Source organism: Ictidomys tridecemlineatus, chromosome 13 (assembly GCF_052094955.1).
Source record: "Ictidomys tridecemlineatus isolate mIctTri1 chromosome 13, mIctTri1.hap1, whole genome shotgun sequence".
In the NCBI taxonomy this organism is placed as follows: domain Eukaryota; kingdom Metazoa; phylum Chordata; class Mammalia; order Rodentia; family Sciuridae; genus Ictidomys; species Ictidomys tridecemlineatus.
The window spans coordinates 10,699,669-10,717,173 of NC_135489.1; positions in this window are offsets into that span (position 1 = coordinate 10,699,669).

The window sequence follows — 17,505 nt, forward strand, 5'->3', positions numbered from 1 at the left end:
TTTTTCGCTTACTGACAATGTTACTTGCCCTCCTCTTCCCTTAATGGTGATTCCTTGTATACTGGTTATAAGGGCACAGGCTTGTTTGCGTCAGCATCTCAGGTTTCTTGTGCACTCAGACACGTTTGCTCTTCACCCAATCCAGCTTCTCCTGGTCATTTCATTGCATTCTCCACCCTACCCCCACCTACTCAGTATTGAATTCCATGCTAATAATTCCAACACCAGACATTTTAAACTCCATGTAAATTCCAGTTATCATCCTAATCTACTTACTTAACATGAATGCTTCATTTAAAAATTTACATTTCCAACTCCAAACTTCCCTTGATTCTGGTCTGCCTGCCTGGTCTTCTCCCATCCAACTCTCAGGATCACCCAGTATCAGGATGCTTACAGCCAACAATGGCTTGGTTTTCCCAAGTATGTACTTCTCTGCCAGGGGCACTATCTTTCTCCAGATACCCAAGTATTGAATTTTGGCTTTATTCCTGAGTTCTTTGAAGTATTTGTGTGAAAATCCTCATAGCAAGATCATAGCAAGTCATTTAAAAAAATGTTTAAATACATTTTTCTGTTTTTGCCTGATGGGGTGGTCTCTGGAATGAGAACTGTTCTTATGATTGTTCTGTACTAAAAATCTCAAGAGCATAAAGACTAGTATTCAGGATGACCAAGACACATTTGGCCCATAGTAAATGTTTTTGAATAAAGAAGTGAAAGCTGGCATTCCAGCCAGCATTACCCTCGGGGCAGGGTATTTGTAAACTGCTCATTGACTGGGCCACTCCCGCTGGAGAAGATGATAATGTGATGGATAATCTCATACCATCTTTGTTTACAAGCTTATTTTAAAGAAAATATTTGGATACCATTAAAAGGTATTTCAGTGGTGCCTTTCCTCAAGTTTTCCTTTCTTTAATTTAATGATTCTATGTAACAATTCAACTCAAATTCAGAATTTCATCCTGAACCATGCATCTCCATTCCTCTGTCTTCCTGTTTTAAACAGTTTCCTTAAACAATACTTTCTACAGTTTCTAAAAGGCATGAGGAAAGCTCATTAACCAAAATGCTGACTCTGGTTCTCACACTGACCAGCTGTCATCCAATTGTCCAAGACTGAGGAAGTTCTGGGTTTCTCTTGGCAAAAAGATGCAACTAATAGGGTCATGGTAGGGATGGGGAATAATACAGGCAGTTCATGAGAGACACCCTTTCTATGGGTTGGCCAAGAATGGTCCCTATATGAGAGGATAGCACTTTCACTGAAATAGCATTAATGAGGATGAGTAAACTTTGTGCAGATCTGAAGGAACAATGGTTGATGAAGAGTGAGCAAGGTACAGGTTTGCAAAAGGAAAGGGTAAGCTATGTGTGGAAAGCATAAGTAGCACACAAAGCGAGAAAAACAGAGATGCACATTACTGTGGTGATTGCCATAAGGCCAGTCTTGCAGGGCCTTCTAGCACCTGGGAGTCATTCATATTTTATTCTTAGCAGGAAGCCATACATTAGCAACAACAAATAAAGGAAGAGCTCCATAGGTTTAAGGTGTGGTCAGGTGAGGGTGAAGATGAGCTTTATTAGGTTATCTCTGTTCTGCTTTCCCCATGATTTTGGTTGATTAGAAAAACCTGATTTTATGAGAAAAACAAAAAAAAAAAAGTTTTACAGTTAACAGAAAATTTCAAAGATGCTTCCCATTGTTTGGAAATCCAATCCAAAAAACACAAATGTAAACCATTATTACAAATGGATATTTATAAAATCCATATTTCCTTATTAAATTAATTTTATAATATTTATACATGTATATATATATGGTGGTCAGTTGAAGACTATTTTTTTCTGTGCCATCTGCCATCTATAAGCTTATAGATGCTAGTCTCTCATGCTTTTCTGAGTGTAGAAAACATTTCCATAGATAATTTATCTTCCAAAGAAGATTTGATGCAATTTAGAAGTTTCTGATGGGATTATTTATTAGATTAAAATCATATTCACTAGATCCCAATCTTCCTTTAATACCAAAGATACCAATCAAGTATTTGATAGCTATGAACAGAAAAGAGATTAGTATTCAAAAAACTTCTGGGCGCCATAGGCAGGAAAACTTAGATGTGGCAGAAAAAAAATAAACTCTCAAAAAGGTTGAGATTCTCACTCAACACAGCTATTCATTAACTTGATAAATCTTTCCTGCCCCCTTGCTGTATGATCTTGAAAAAGGAAGGTATGGATACCATGAAGTTCTTCTGGAACCTCCTAATCTACCTTGAAAACACAGAGGTCTCTGATACATTTCCACACACCTGACATTGCCTCACCTACACAATGTCAAGTGTGGGAGCACAAATAGGGAACACATGATAAAAGGTCTTGAAGGCACATGTGTAATGCTCCTCTGAGGTGTTTTATCAAGGAAAATAATCATGTTTCCATTAGAATAAGAACCCCCTAGCTTCTCCATTAAGTCTGGCTTGATGAGGGAAATGTTAAGAATATTTCAGAAATAAGGGTTACAAAATTCTCTATTTGTGGCATTGACAGTATATGAAAATCCCTTGTGTATAATTAGAAAAATTAATCAGATTCAAAGATTTCTTGATGAGAGTTACCAATGTAGCATCATGGAATCTACTTTCAATAGGATCTCACTGGTCGCCATGGTCCTACCTAGAATTCTTAATTAAGAAGAATCCAACATCTAAACTAACACAGCTTTGCTTCTTAGATGTACTTAAGGACTCCTCTTTTATAATCTAAAAATCCAAACTTTGTACAAAAATGAATAATTACATGGAAAGGATAACACTTAAAGAAAATATACACAGAATAAAGGGATAGACTAAACACAACATAAGTATTTTTAAAATGTAGGATAATTAATAAAATTGAAAAAAATATTTTCCTTAAAAGTTCCTCTGGGTAAGTAACAGGTAATGCCCACATGTGAGTGGTGAGAACATGAGGTTAATGGGATAATTCTCTAAACTGGGCTCACTGTACTAACCCCCACATATTTTCATTTTTAAAAAGTGATTAACTGCAACTCTGCTTGGCTTTCCTCAATAGGATAGGTTACATTACCTGCAGAAGAGATGCAGACCTGAAAGGCCCATATAAAGAACATAAGTTATCCTCAAGGAAGGGGGTTGCTTTTCTGACCCTTATACAGATTAGGTCCTGGAACTCAGGGAAGTAAGGATAATCCATCCTAACTATAAAATCTCTAAGAACAGGATCCAGTTAGAATCAGCCAGCATGGATCAAAGTGACCAGGACTTGTTATACATAGTGCAGACTTGAAAGTCTGGTATCCTCCTGCTGTCAGTCAGAGGTCAAGAGGTTGACTTTGCCAGGACCCTTGGGAACATCCCTGGGACCCCCAACAAAACTGGTAGACAGGAGGGTGTACCATCCTTCTCCTGAGACCCTCTCCTTTGAGAGTGTGCCCTTTCCCCCTTTTCTACCTCTTCTAATATCCTCACATGTCTGAAATCCTCCTGGCATGATGGCAAGAACTGGTGAGAAAGGACAGATGTGGCTGCCTCAGCTCTAAGAGGCCAGTTCATGCCTTGTAACATAAAGAAGGGGACAACAGGCCTTTTAAGGAGTCCCAGTGCTTAAGAGCACTGGACACACTCATGAAGAAAGGTAAGTGAAAACCCTCAGGGAAGATCTCTCAGAGGCTTTTGGTCTGTGTTGTCAAAGATGCTGTTCCAGCTCTGAGCTTGCAAGTAACATATTTTTCTCTGAACCACTTATAAAAATACCAAAGAAATGAAATAGTGCAGGGTAGGGATGGGAATCAGAGGTAAAGAATCCATTTTAGCTCTGCCCAGCAAATGAGGCTGCTCCTAATATTCCAACCTCCTCCATACATTCAGGGCTCTTCCCTGGGCTTGAATATTCTCAGACGTTGAGGGTCATTGGTTAACATTTTAAAATAGAAATTTAATTTTCTGCTGCGACATATCAAATTCCTCAACATTTTCTTTCTGAAGAACAAACTCAAACAGATAAACATTTGATTTGGATTTGGTATTAAATGCCAAAGCAAGAGAACACTTACTTATTTAAATAGCATATGATACTACTGATGTGCAATTGTATCTCTGAATCCAGAATAGTTGGAACACAAATTACTTTTTAAAAAGCAACTCAAATCAAAATTGTCAGAAATAATACAGCTAGGCTGATGCTGTCTATTGAATTATAGTTGTTCTATAAAAGCCTTCTAAAACCTTCAAAGAGAAAAGCAATAATGCAAATTTCTGCTACACATTGCTCTATCTATCACTTTGTGATAAGTCATAGAATCTTTTGGAAAAAAAAGTGGAATTTTACAATAATGCAACTTATCTCCAAACATATATTGAGTGCATGCTCTATGGCAGGTTTAATGCCACACATTGAAGGAGCTTCAAAGGAAAGCAATGTTAAGACCTCAGGGAAGTGTTTGTGCATCTGTAACTATGTAAAAGAGAGAAATCAGGTTACAATCAGTAAAAGAATAGCAGGCAGGGAGGTTCAGGATTTACTATTGCAGAGTCCTAAAAGCATCAACCAACAGGACATTTATTGTGCACCTTGGGACATGAATAGGATGTAGATAGGAGGAGGTAGCAGAAAATCAGGAAAATATTTGGATAACTTTAATTTCCAAGAAGAAATAACTATTTAATAAAAATTTAAAAGCAAAGGAAGATTCTCATATAATTCTCTACTCACCTAAACAGAAAGAGGGCTCCCTAAGCTTGCGCTCACTTACTCCACTTGAGTTTGTATTTGGGACATACTTTCCCCTTCTTCCACCCCCACTGCATTGCTCTCAGCAGCACAAACCTGATTGCTCCCTGCATGTAGATCTAGGGAGCTGGCTGGCCCTGGGTTCTGCAGGTTTTATAGCCAGTGCCACTCAATTATATTTAGTGGTCTCCTAACACACATAAAATGTGCATGTAGGAATGACCCTACTTCCAGCAGCTGCATGGAGCCAAGAGTACAGCTCCCTGGTGTATGCAACTTTGGGGCTAAACTCATATTCAAACGGAAATTCCAGAAGGAAAAAAATGTGAGAGGAAACTGTCTACCTTTGGAAGAAAGCTTTGATGAAATGAGCAAGTTTCTTCGAAGGTGAATTTTTTAGAAAGATAAGCAAGCTTAATAAAATATTGAACTCTCACTGTCCTGGAAGATACTTATGGTGAAGAAGAGCAGTCCTCTTTTTATGAACTTGAACTACTTCATGCACAAAGGTGAATTCTGAAGCAGTCATTATCCTTGTGAATTATAAGTGTCTCCACTTTCCACTTTGAGATATGAAAGATTGGAAAGGAATGTAACAAGTATATCTCCTTCATGCCATTCCCACCCAGAAAAACAGTCATTCTAATCCTATAGTCAAGTGTGTGGTGTGTGTGTGTGTGTGTGTGTGTGTGCGCGCCTGTGTGGAGGTCTCCTCCTTATAAAAGGCTAAATAAAAATGAACATAATTCAGATTGATGCTGTATAAGGGACATCCTAAACAAATAGGCCTCATTAACAAAATAAAGCACAATATTTCTTAATGTATTTGTGTGAGAATAGGTTTGGGTAGAAATGAATAATCCTCATGCCATGTTTATTCGGTTTAGACATTTAACAATGTCTGAAACAAGTTATAGTGTGTAGTGTAAAGATTTCTTTCAAAACATAATTGTGAGTACAAATAATGGTCTAAAAGGGTTAATGAGCTTCATTAAGAAACTAAATTTGCAGGAAGCCACAGTCACTGAGGATAATTGGGCTCAATGCCTTATGCATGAATTGACCTAAATAAGACATCTTTGAAGATACTTAAGCTTGTTCCCTCATTTTATCAGTGATAAAAGTGAGGTTCAGAAAAAGGTAAAGGGATTGGTTCTTAATCTCATGACAAACTCCATGTATGCAAATAAGAATCAAAACCCAGCTATAAAAGCCAGGTGTGTCCATACTGCAATATTCAAAGCAGGATTCCAACAGATGTAGATATTCAGATATAATTATTTGTTATTTTGCACTTCAAATACCAAGAAAGACTTTTGTTTACATTTCCTAACTTCTCTAGGAATTAGAATATGAATATGATTAAGGTCTTTCTTATCTTTAACTTGATATACCTTATAGCTTGTTCTATAATGAATTCATAATTGTAACAATGGAACATATTTTCATAAATAATTCTGTAAACATGGTTTTCCATCACACCTAAAATTTTAATTGAAAGACTAAAATAGATCATAATTTATATTGTTAGGAAAATAAGAATTGTATGAGTCATCTTCTATGGAGTAAACATTATAAACATTGGAGTACTATAAAATCTAAAGAATACACCTTAAGAAGGTCAGCTGGTACTAGAATCCATATTGAGTCACAATTCAGTTCATTTCTAGTATGAAATATCTAGTTTCTACCCAGAAGTTAAATACTTAATAAAACTGTGTTTATTAAAACACAGCAATGAAAAATTGCTGTATTATCGCTAGAAAAATTTTGGTTCCCTTCAACACCTCGTTATTTCCCGATAGATTAAGAGCATTAAATTATATCTTTTGTAATTGCTTAAAGTCAGCTCATTAACTGATCTTGAAAATGTGCTTAGATCTTTGGCTTGAGTGAATACCAAAAGGAACATGGCAAATAAGATCTGTGTGGGTTTTAGTCTGATTTAATCAAGAGGTGCCAACACCTTCTTTGGTTATTCCAAACCTGCAGATAAATTTAGCCCACAAGGTATCTTGGGGCACTTGATTGTTTGCTTTTATTTTTTAATGTTTTAAATGGCTTCCATTCTTTATTATTAAAGATGATGCAGGCAAGATTCTCCTTCTAACATCTGTAAAGTGTGGTGAATATATGACCATACAGAGGCCTCATTTTCCTAGTGTACACAAGGACTGAACTTGCAGATTGTTTATTCCCTGGAAATGGGCCAGATAAGCTCCTGCTCACTGCAGTCACCTTCCTTTTTAATTTACCTATCAGGTTACTGTAGTCATGTGAGTTTAGAGTCTCTAATATTGAAGGTAAGATATTCAAGTAGGCAGATTCCAAAGTCTAAAGATTTGTTTATTTTTACTTAACTATCAGAAATAATTAATTTCATCATTCTTGTGCACAGTGGTATCTGCACCATGTATCTGAAGTGACTAGAGCCCTAGCACTGGCCCTTGTGCATCTCTCCATACCTGGAGCTCTTAATCCCATTCAGGGGAACACATCTACTTTATTATAGGTGAGTTTAAAATGCGATCATTTCTCCATTTTACTTTTGCCATCAAAGTCTTCCAGGATTGGCATTTCTATGGATTTGCAAAGTGTCTCAACATTTCATAAATTTATTAGACGCAAGAAAAACAAAAACAAGAATCGCCTCATTTTACGAAAACTAGTTGTGAAACTCTTAATTCTAGCCTCCCAAGTCCTAATAGGATGAGCTAGAGGTTAATCAATACCAGTTTGGAAGGATTTATTTCTTTAAAGAATACAATTCTTTTTCAATTAGGCTCAGAATATTCTTCCATGTTTACCGCACAAGATCTTGTTGTATTTCTCCACTTCTTATAACTGAGCTGGTTTGATATTGCTACTTTTAGTTTAAATACTTGAAAGTTTGAAAATCACTAATGATAACCACAGGAATGAATATATATATAATATTGAAATTTTATATTTTTAATTGCATATATTTAATTAGCACTGGAGATGTAATAATGTAGTTAAAGTAAAAGAAATATTTTTATACTTTAAGGCATTGTGATTTGAATTTTGGAATAAAATTCATTATATGCACTTTAATAAATATAAAGAGAATCAAAACTAATTCTTAAACATGTGCTAATATACAATGTAGGTAGATCCATTTATGCTTTTTAAAGAAAATTGTATAAACTTAAAATATTTTCAAGAGCTTTTATACGTCTTTCTTATAACAGTATGAGGGCCATGAATATTAAAAATCTATACAAACCTGTCAGGCTCCTGATATATAAACGTATACCCTCAGATTTTCTCTCTAAGCATTTTTAAATATAAATTTTAAAAAAATTTATTTGTTGATGGAACATTTATTTATATGTAGTGCTGAGAATGGAACCCAGTGCCTCATGCATGTGAAGCAAGTGCTCTACTACTGAGCCACACGACCCCATCCCTCTCTACATCTATTTCTATATTATATGAAGAATTATGAAACTACATAAATGTAAAACGCCAATAGAATTATGGATATTGCAGTGGACTTTTGTTTGTCTTTTTTGTTTGTCTCCAAACGCCAACATGAAATGCAGCCACATGCACAGGCACACACACACAAAGATGCATCATCTCTCATTCATGCAAATAATGTCATGGTTAGAGCGAACAAAACTGCTCACAAAACACTTCTTGAAAAAAAAAGTAATTAGTCCTAAATAAATATCTAAGTATTTTGTATCTTATCTTACATATAAGTAGGGTAAGAGAAACAGACCAAATTCATGGAAAAATTAATCAATGTGAAATGTTCATCTTACAAAAAAAAAGAAAGAAAGAAAAGAAAAGAAATAATAAAGGATGGAAGGAAGGAAAATAATGTGAAGGAAAAAAAAATAAAAGAACCTAAACAAAAGAAACTAACAATTGCTTTTAACATTTCTGGCTATAGTATAACTGAATAACTGAATAAGGAAAGTGAAGCTTAAATTCCTTCATACTTCTGATGTAACCGAGTCTAAGATCTACCTCTTACGAATAATAGCAAGGAGGAGTGAAATGTAACTCTTCTATAATTCTTGAGTTCATTAGTCATTAATTGGGAAAACATCTTTTTTTCTGACAATTTCTTTAAAGAAAAAGAAGAAAACACTTTCTTTTCACCTAGCCTGAGAGAACACACAAAAGAACTCCACTGTGTGCTGGGCTCTGGGGCCATGCTTCCCTCACTTGAGATCATTTATTTTGCCCCTTTTGAAAAGTTATTGTCCTTAGCCAAGACCCTTGTGAAAGGCAACAGATGCTGCTAAGATTATACAAGCCTGTCCACTATCCCCTTTCATTTTTAAAGGAAGAAAGAGAGAGAGGGAAGGAGAAGAGACCAAGCCTTGCTTTAAATCATTGGACCATTTTACACTTCAGCAAATCTGTTTGCACATGCTCTGCTGGCCTGGCAGAAAGGGCTGAGCCTTTTACATTCAGCTTGAGGTCAATCGTAATGTGATGTTCAGTGGTCCTCACACTTTTCACATGAAGCAGCTGCCTCTGATTGCCAGAACAAATTGAGGTGATTCAAGCCACCAGCAGGGCATAAGTATAACTTCCATTCACTGGGAAGGAAGGAAAAAGCTGAGAGCAGAGTGATTGGGGTTACCTACAATAAACTGGAGGATTAGATTGGATACACTCGATATTAAGACATGGTCATTTTGAAAAGCAGGCCATAATGACATAAGGGACTACAAGATGGTTATATGAAAGACAATGGGAAAAATAGCGATTGGGTCTTTATTAAGTTACACCTAATTATCAAATGCCCTGGAGGCTGTGTGTGTACCCTCATAGCACCTGAGGAATTCTCAGGGCTGCTGAGACACATAACTCCAGATGTGGCACACAGGGAAGAGTCAGCTGAAGACATTTATAGAGGAAAACCATCAGGAAAGCAAGAGGTGAATTTCAGCTAAGTGAGGTTGGGCAAAGCTTGATAGATTTTTTTTCTGATTTTTAGTTTAAAACTAATAAGCTAGATTTATACTAGAAACAACCAGTAAAAGAGAATACGTCCAAATAGTGAGAGAAACTAATTAAATGAAGAGGAGCATAAGTTGATCGACATAACACTATTGTTTTGATTCAGGGTTTTTGAAATTAGACCAAAAAAAATTAAATGTATGTGCTTCAATTCAAAGGTCTCATATTTGGGGCAGGGATTGTGGCTCAGAGGTAGAGTGCTTGCCTAGCATGTGTGAAGCACTGGGTTTGATTCTCAGCACCACATACAAATAAATCAATAAAAATTTTAAAAGTCATCAACAACTAATAATAATATTTTTATAAAAGGTCTCCCATTTACTTTTAAAATAAATAAAATACAATGTCCATATTCTATTACTTGAGATAAGAATATTTAGAAAATATTATCAATGAATACATGAGATCCATTTTCTTCTTTGATGACATTGTATTTCGTGAATTTATAGCATTGAAGTTGCATTTTTCAGTACTCAATATTTACTTAAAGTCCAGGATAATTATTCCATGAAACCTGTAAAATTCCAAATCTTCCATTTATGGGCAGCAATGAGATTTTTATGTACAGAGCTTTTGCTTCAGAATCTTTCTCTTTTTATCCCCAGTGGAACTGCAGGTTATAGCATCTCTTGTCCATGTTGGTACAGCTGCATAGAGAGTCTTCCATACTATATATATTTAGTCAATACATTAATTATGTTTGAGTGATGATAGAAGTGGTAATGGGTATGTAATAGCAACACGTGCAGACATATGAAAGATACTGCACATTTCCCCACTGTCATTAAGCACTCAGCACATGTTTTTATCAAGTTTGTCACCTTGAAAAGTACAAGGGGGAAACTGCTCTGGCAATGGGAACCACTGGCCTTTGTTTTACTGAGTGAAAGCTGACCTTTAACTGAAGTGCATGGTCATTTACATAGGAATTGGCTCTGCTATTTCTGAAAGGATGATGATCTAAAATCTCCATAGTATTTAAAATTGAGATCTTTCTTCCATTCCTCCTTTAGATTTTTTTTCTCCTATTCATAGCCCTTTCGATGACTGACAATTAAAGTGTTCTTTAATTTGCTGTTTTATATATCTTAAAATTATTTTATGCTTAGAAATCATGTCCCTAAATTCTGGAATTTACAGATACCTTGGAATTTATCCACAGTTCCTTTGGATGTGTGTTAGATAAAAGTAGAAGTAGCTCTTCAAGATATATACACAATTAATAGTGAAACATGGTATCTCTGTTTAGGAAGTTAATTACCCTGCTGATACTACTGCTAAGAGCTCCAAACCAGATATAAATTCAGGGTATTGATCTGTTAAGATAGAGTTAAGAGGGCGTATGGCAGCACAATGAAACCTGTAGTGAAACTAGTAGCAAGAAAGTTAGTTCATGTCTAAAATCGTCACGGAAAATAAACAAAGTTATTTGACATAGGGAAAATGCAGCCAGTGATAAATATTGAGGAAAAAAATCAGTTTTTCAATGCATTTTCAGACTACTGGGGGCGGGAGAGGAATATAAAATAAAAAAGGAACAGATTGTCAAAATAAATTGACCTGTAGCTAATAAAACAAAATGCATTAAATACCCACAAGTAGTTTTTAGAATAACATTCCAGGATTAAAAAGAGTTTTTCACCCATGTGACTCTAAGCAACAGGATGTGAAGGAGAGAAAATGATCCTAAAGATAATTCAACATTCGTATGAGGAAGACTAGCATCTGCAGTTACAGTACACTAGCTGGGATGGATTGCTCCAGCTATAAATCTTCATGCTTCAGGGCAGAAGCTGCTCACCAGATGGGTCAGGAAGATATTCTCCCCTATGGTACACTATTGTGAAATTAAGTGTATTATGGGAGGTTTATTCCTCTTAGTGAAACATCTGGCACGGCCACCAATCGAGATCTACCCTCTGTCACTATTATCTCTCACAAAATCAGTTATACCAAAATCTTTTGTATGATTCTTACTTTATGTCATATCTAACCCTTTTGTCCTTAAAGAATTTAAAACTTTCATTGAACTTCCAAGGAAAACAATGGGAAATTATTTGGAAATAGTTTTCAATTCTAACTGAATTTTCATTGGTCTTTAACTGAATAAATTGTAATAGTAATAAAGATACAGAAGGAAAAATATCCATAATGTGTAAGGTGGCCAAAGACTGGCATTGATCCATCAATACAGATCTTTCTCTTTTTTGCAAATGACATTTTTCAGTCTCCTTTCAGTTGAACAAGAGAAGAATCTGTGTCTCCTAATGGAATGTGAGTACAGTGATCTGCGCAACCTCTATTCACATGGTTATGAGAAATTCCACACCTCCACTGTCTTTTCTACCCCCTTCCCAGTGTCTGAAAAGCTCAGGTCCACAGCAATCTTAGATGCTACCTGCTACATATGACAGAGACTCTGTCAGCCTAGGCCACTGAAAAGTTTGGTGCTCAGGGACTACTCTATTCATCTCCAAAATATTATCAGGGAGCCAAATAACCTTTTATCTTTTTGATCCGTTGTCTTTGGGGTTTTCTCTATTATCATAGTGTGTCTATCTTAATGCATCAACAATTTTCATTTTTATATGTATTAATTCTCTTTTCCAGAAATTTAAAATCTCTAAACAACAAAATTATAGAGTAGGTAGAAATATTATTATAATCTAATAAAATGTTTCACATACATAAAAATTTAAATTTAAACACATGAAACATTTTTGTATCTTTCCAATACTCATGAATATGGTTTAATGATGTACATTAAGGCTGATGCACCATAATTATGTGGCAGTTCTTCTCATTTTATATGTTATATTTAGCCTTATTTTAAAAGGTGGGGATTCTGAAAAAAAGATTTCTTGAGTTAGAATTCTGGTTGTACTACTGACTCATGACTTTGAGTTCCTGAGCCTTAATCTTCTTATCTGTATATTGAAATTATCACAATATCTACATGGTCAGTACAACAAGAATATTACATAGGATAAGGTATGTTTAATTTTTAAAAGATTCCCTACTGTTTTGAAAGCACTCAATAAATTTGAGTTGCCAATTAAATATTAATATCCAAATATTTTGCTGTTATAATCTGCAATTAATATCTTCATATACACAAAAATATTCTCCCCTATGACAATTTCCTTTGAAGCACTTAATACTTCATTATTAGTCTGAAGACATTTAAATGAATGTGGTCCTATGGATATGTTGCTAGATTTTCATTCTATGAGAAATTGGTTACATTTTCCATTTGGTTTCCCTGAGAAAGAATCCCATGTGCATGAACGTTGGATTCTTTCAATCATCCATTTGAAGGTTAATCATTTCTTGTGTCCTTCATCTCAATGTCTTCTAGGCTTGTCTAAGTTTCCTAAACGTGTTATATTAAAGGCATCATGTGCCAAATGGTAATCACACTACAAAACAAGTGTCTTTGTTTCCTCCTCAATTTGTTTTATTTTTAAAAGTTCTTCCCTTTATTATTTGTTACTACTTGACCATCATGCCCTAAATCTCATGAAACTACTTAGGTTTAGGATTATCCTAGAGATTGGATGACCCCCATCTTTCTAAATTTTAGTTTTTGGAGAAAATGTAGTATCTCCATATCAAGTCAAGATGGCATGTGTGTAATGTCTCATTTCTTGGATATAATTCCTATGGTCCACATGGATCTATCGTTGTTGGAATCACTTATACTTGAGAGTCTCTCTTTGGAACAGATCTTAACAATATTTTTATACAACCATCAGCATTATAACTGACAACAACCTCAAACATGGAGATTGTTTTAAGCTACAAGAATTTGATATTGAGTTTAGAATTGTTTTTCTATGTTTATTCACACACTTGTTATGCTTTAGTTTTAAGAAATTTGAAATAAAACATTTAATTTTACAAGATTTATTGCACCTGCCTTCTTCTGTAAAGTTTGCTCAGAGGAACTGTTTTCAGCAAATGAATTCTACACTCAGACATCTCTGTTGGCATACCATGGGGACTTTAGATTGACTGTTTTCAAATAAACTTCAACAAAGTATAATCAGGAGAGAAAGAGAATACATAGAAGAATAACCCTCTAGGAAGCAAGGACCCTGATAACACACACACACACACACACACACAAAAAAATTATGGTGTCACATATTTTTTTCTTTACTAGTGTGTAAGCCCTTGATAGAGCTCAAAATTCTGATATCTCTACTCTGCTCAGATGATGGTCGATCAAGAGTGTCTTCTTCATATGACTGCACAAGTTAGCAAGAAGTTAGACAAGGGTAAAGTGACTTTAAAAAAAGAATATCCATAAAAAGCCAATGAATGCATGAAAAAATCAAATAGTACAAAAAACAATAAATTAAATATTTCCTTAGTTAAGGCACAGCAAATACTAGCAAAGTCGAGCACAGCTGGACCACCACGCCTGGATTTCATCCCACAGAGCAGAGTGTGTGCTACGGCATCTCAAGTATAGGAGCCCCAGAGAGCTGTGCCATGCAGTTCTGAGAAAAGCCTGTATCCATATGACAGAGGAGAAACTGTCTTGCAGAACTAGGGACTCACATTAGTTCACAAAAGAATCATGAGGGAAATACCTACTTCTGCCTCCAGACTGGTCCAACAACCTGAGTTTAAGGAGGATGACTGTCTGCCCTGGCTGTCATTGGGACAATCCTTGTTTACATCTCCTGTCCCCCAAAAAGATCAGTGCAGCATTCTACTCATAAATATGATCTGGCATTGAACTCTGGATTTTCCACTCACTTTGGCAGTAGGACAGTACAAGGTCACCATGCTGCCTTGTATTTTATCTCATCCTGACATCCACTCTGCCAATACAGGCAATTGCTATAATGCAATACATACAAGCTGCAATCAATGAATTGTTGGAAGGCTGAAGGAAAGACATTCTATTCATCTCTCCACCAACTTCATAGGGCGGCACCCTCAAATTCATCATGGCTCAAGGGTTGGCTCTAAACCTATGATGCTTAGAAAGCTGGTTTTTCAAAATACAGGAAAAAGGAGTGGTCTCACCTTAACCCAGTTCAAAAAGAATGATCTACCCCAGTATGTCAATTTATAATGAGCACTCTAATTGGAGAGGCAACTAGGCATTCCATCTGCTGGCATACCACATGGGAAGACACACGGTAATCAGCCCTCTACTTGGTGAGCCTGAAATCACAATGAGGATTGTTAGTAATGTGATTTAAAAGTGCAAAGGTGTCAGGCTAAAATAGGCTCTTGCATATCTTGACAAATGGCTTATTATTTAGGAGGGTGTTTCCATATCTTACTGTTATCTCTTTCTTATTATTACTTTACTTCTCTAGATATGTTAATCAGCGCCCCCCCCTCTCCCCCCAAGCTCTGTCTTATCATGAGCTGTTTCCTTCAATTCACTGGATTTCTATTCAGTTCCTCCAGGGACATAAGGGGCTCTGTCCAGTTATAAAATCTTTCTTTCTCTACTGTCACCTCTTCCATACTCATATATGCACAGTAGTGCAAGAATCTCCAGCAGAAACATCTCCCAGTAGTTTTGAGAATGAGAGATAGTGGATCATGGTTTATATAAAAGCCCATGGATTATCGTAATGTATTTTCATAGTGCATTCGAATTAGGCTGTCACATACAAACAGCTTTTGTTTCTGAGTGAAGAGCCCATGATATGCTTTTGTGAAATAACAGCAAAAACAAATAAATACCCCCCTGCCAAAGAGAGAGAGAGAGAGAGAGAGAGAGAGAGAGAGAGAGAGAGAGAGAGAGAGAGAGAGAGAAAGGAGAAAATATTAGCATTTGCTGAAAGACCTTATGAAAGATTGGTATCCTCAGAGTCTACAAGAACAAGTGACTTCTTAGAATTGGTTTGGGGAATGTGCGTGCATATAAATGCCTGCTCAAGTTTCAACTGGCTCCTCTGCAGAACATCCTATCAAGTCACATCCTAAGTCAAATTAAGTAGTATAAACAGCTGTGTGTTATTGGCAGGGGATGCACACAATACATTTTTGAAAAATTGTAGTGTTCATTTGAGAACTTTCTCTTTGTGTCTGCTGATGAAGCTTGCCTACCATATTGATGCTTTTGTGCTCCAATTACTTTTGAAAAGAGAAACCTGATGGGACCTCCTTTATGTTTGGAATGGCTGTGTTAATAAGCCAGCCTCTGTTACACCAGGGAGACAGCTGATATTCACAGGTTAGTACTGGTTTTTGGCAGTTGATCTGCATTTAGTGTTGGTATTACCTTTAGTGAGAGAAAAGTTACTGCTGGGATTCCAGGTGCATTCATTGTCCTCTCCCTCAATGCCTAGTCTGTGGGTGTAAATCTTCCCCCATTCAGTCACCCGTGTGCGGAGCCCTGGAGTTGCCTTTCCTGTCCCCACATTCTGCACTTCATACTGAGGACTGACACAGATGCCCTTTCCTCTCCTCCCTGTCTGCCTCCTTTCCATCTGCCTTCAGTCTTGAGTGGTCATCAGCTGGCTGGACTCTGAAGGAGCTCCTAGTTAGTCTCCCTGCTTGAACACTCTTCTTTTTGTTGTCACTCATTGTTTATTCTTCACACTGCAGACAGACATTTTCTTAAACTACTGTGAATCAAGCCAATATCCCAAAGCCTGCAGCGCCCCCCCCCCCTTGTTGTCTAAGGAAACATCAGAATGTCGTAGGTGGCCTTGCAAGACAGCCCAAGGTGCGGCCACATGCAGCCTTTCCCTTCCATCTGGGAGAGCACCTTATGCTCATATCCATGGCTTATTATTTCCTGAACACAGAACGATTTTTATACCAATTAACTTTGCTTATACTGTTTCTTCTCCTACTATATCAAAGCCCTCTTCGAACTTGAAGCCTCTGTTCCGATGTTATTTCTTTCATAAAACATATTCTGATCACCCTCATAAGAATTGCTTCTCTTTTTGCAGCTCTACAGCATATTGATCATTTCTAATACAAATCCATGCCTCTATGCTTTACATTTGGTTGTCTCTTCCTACCCTGCCATTAATAAGCACAACCTTGCATTCCTCTAGCATGTGTGAGGCACTGGGTTTGATTCTCAGTACCACATATAAATAAATAAAATAAAGGTCTATCAACAACTAAAAAAAATTCTTTTCTTTTGACTGCCATTGCACCTTTTTTATTTTATTTTTAAATTGATTTAATTTTCAAATACATGAGAGCAGAATACATTACAATTCTCATTACATATATAGAGCACAATTTTTCATTTCTCTCTATATAAAGTATGTTCACATCAATTTGTATCTTCATACATGTACTTTGGATATGATGTCCATTACATTCCAACATCATTGCTAACCCCCTGCCCCTTCTCTTCTCCTCTCAGCCCTCTGCCCTATCTAGAGTTTGTCTATTCCTTCCATGCTCCCTCTCCCTACCCCACTATGAGTCAGCCTCCTTATATCAGAGAAAACATTCAGCATTTGTCTTCTTGGGAATGGCTAACTTCACTTAGCATTATCTTCTCCAACTCGATCCAATTACCTGCAAATGCCATGATTTTATTCTCTTTTATTGTTGAGTAATATTCCATTGTGTATATATGCCATATTTTTTTTTATCCATTCCTCTACTGAAGGGCATCTTGGTTGATTCTACAGTTTAGCTATTGTGAATTGTGCTGCTATGAACATTGATGTGGCTGTGTCCCTGTAGTATGTTGTTTTTAAGTCCTTTGGGTATAGATCAAGGAAAGGGACAGCTGGGTGA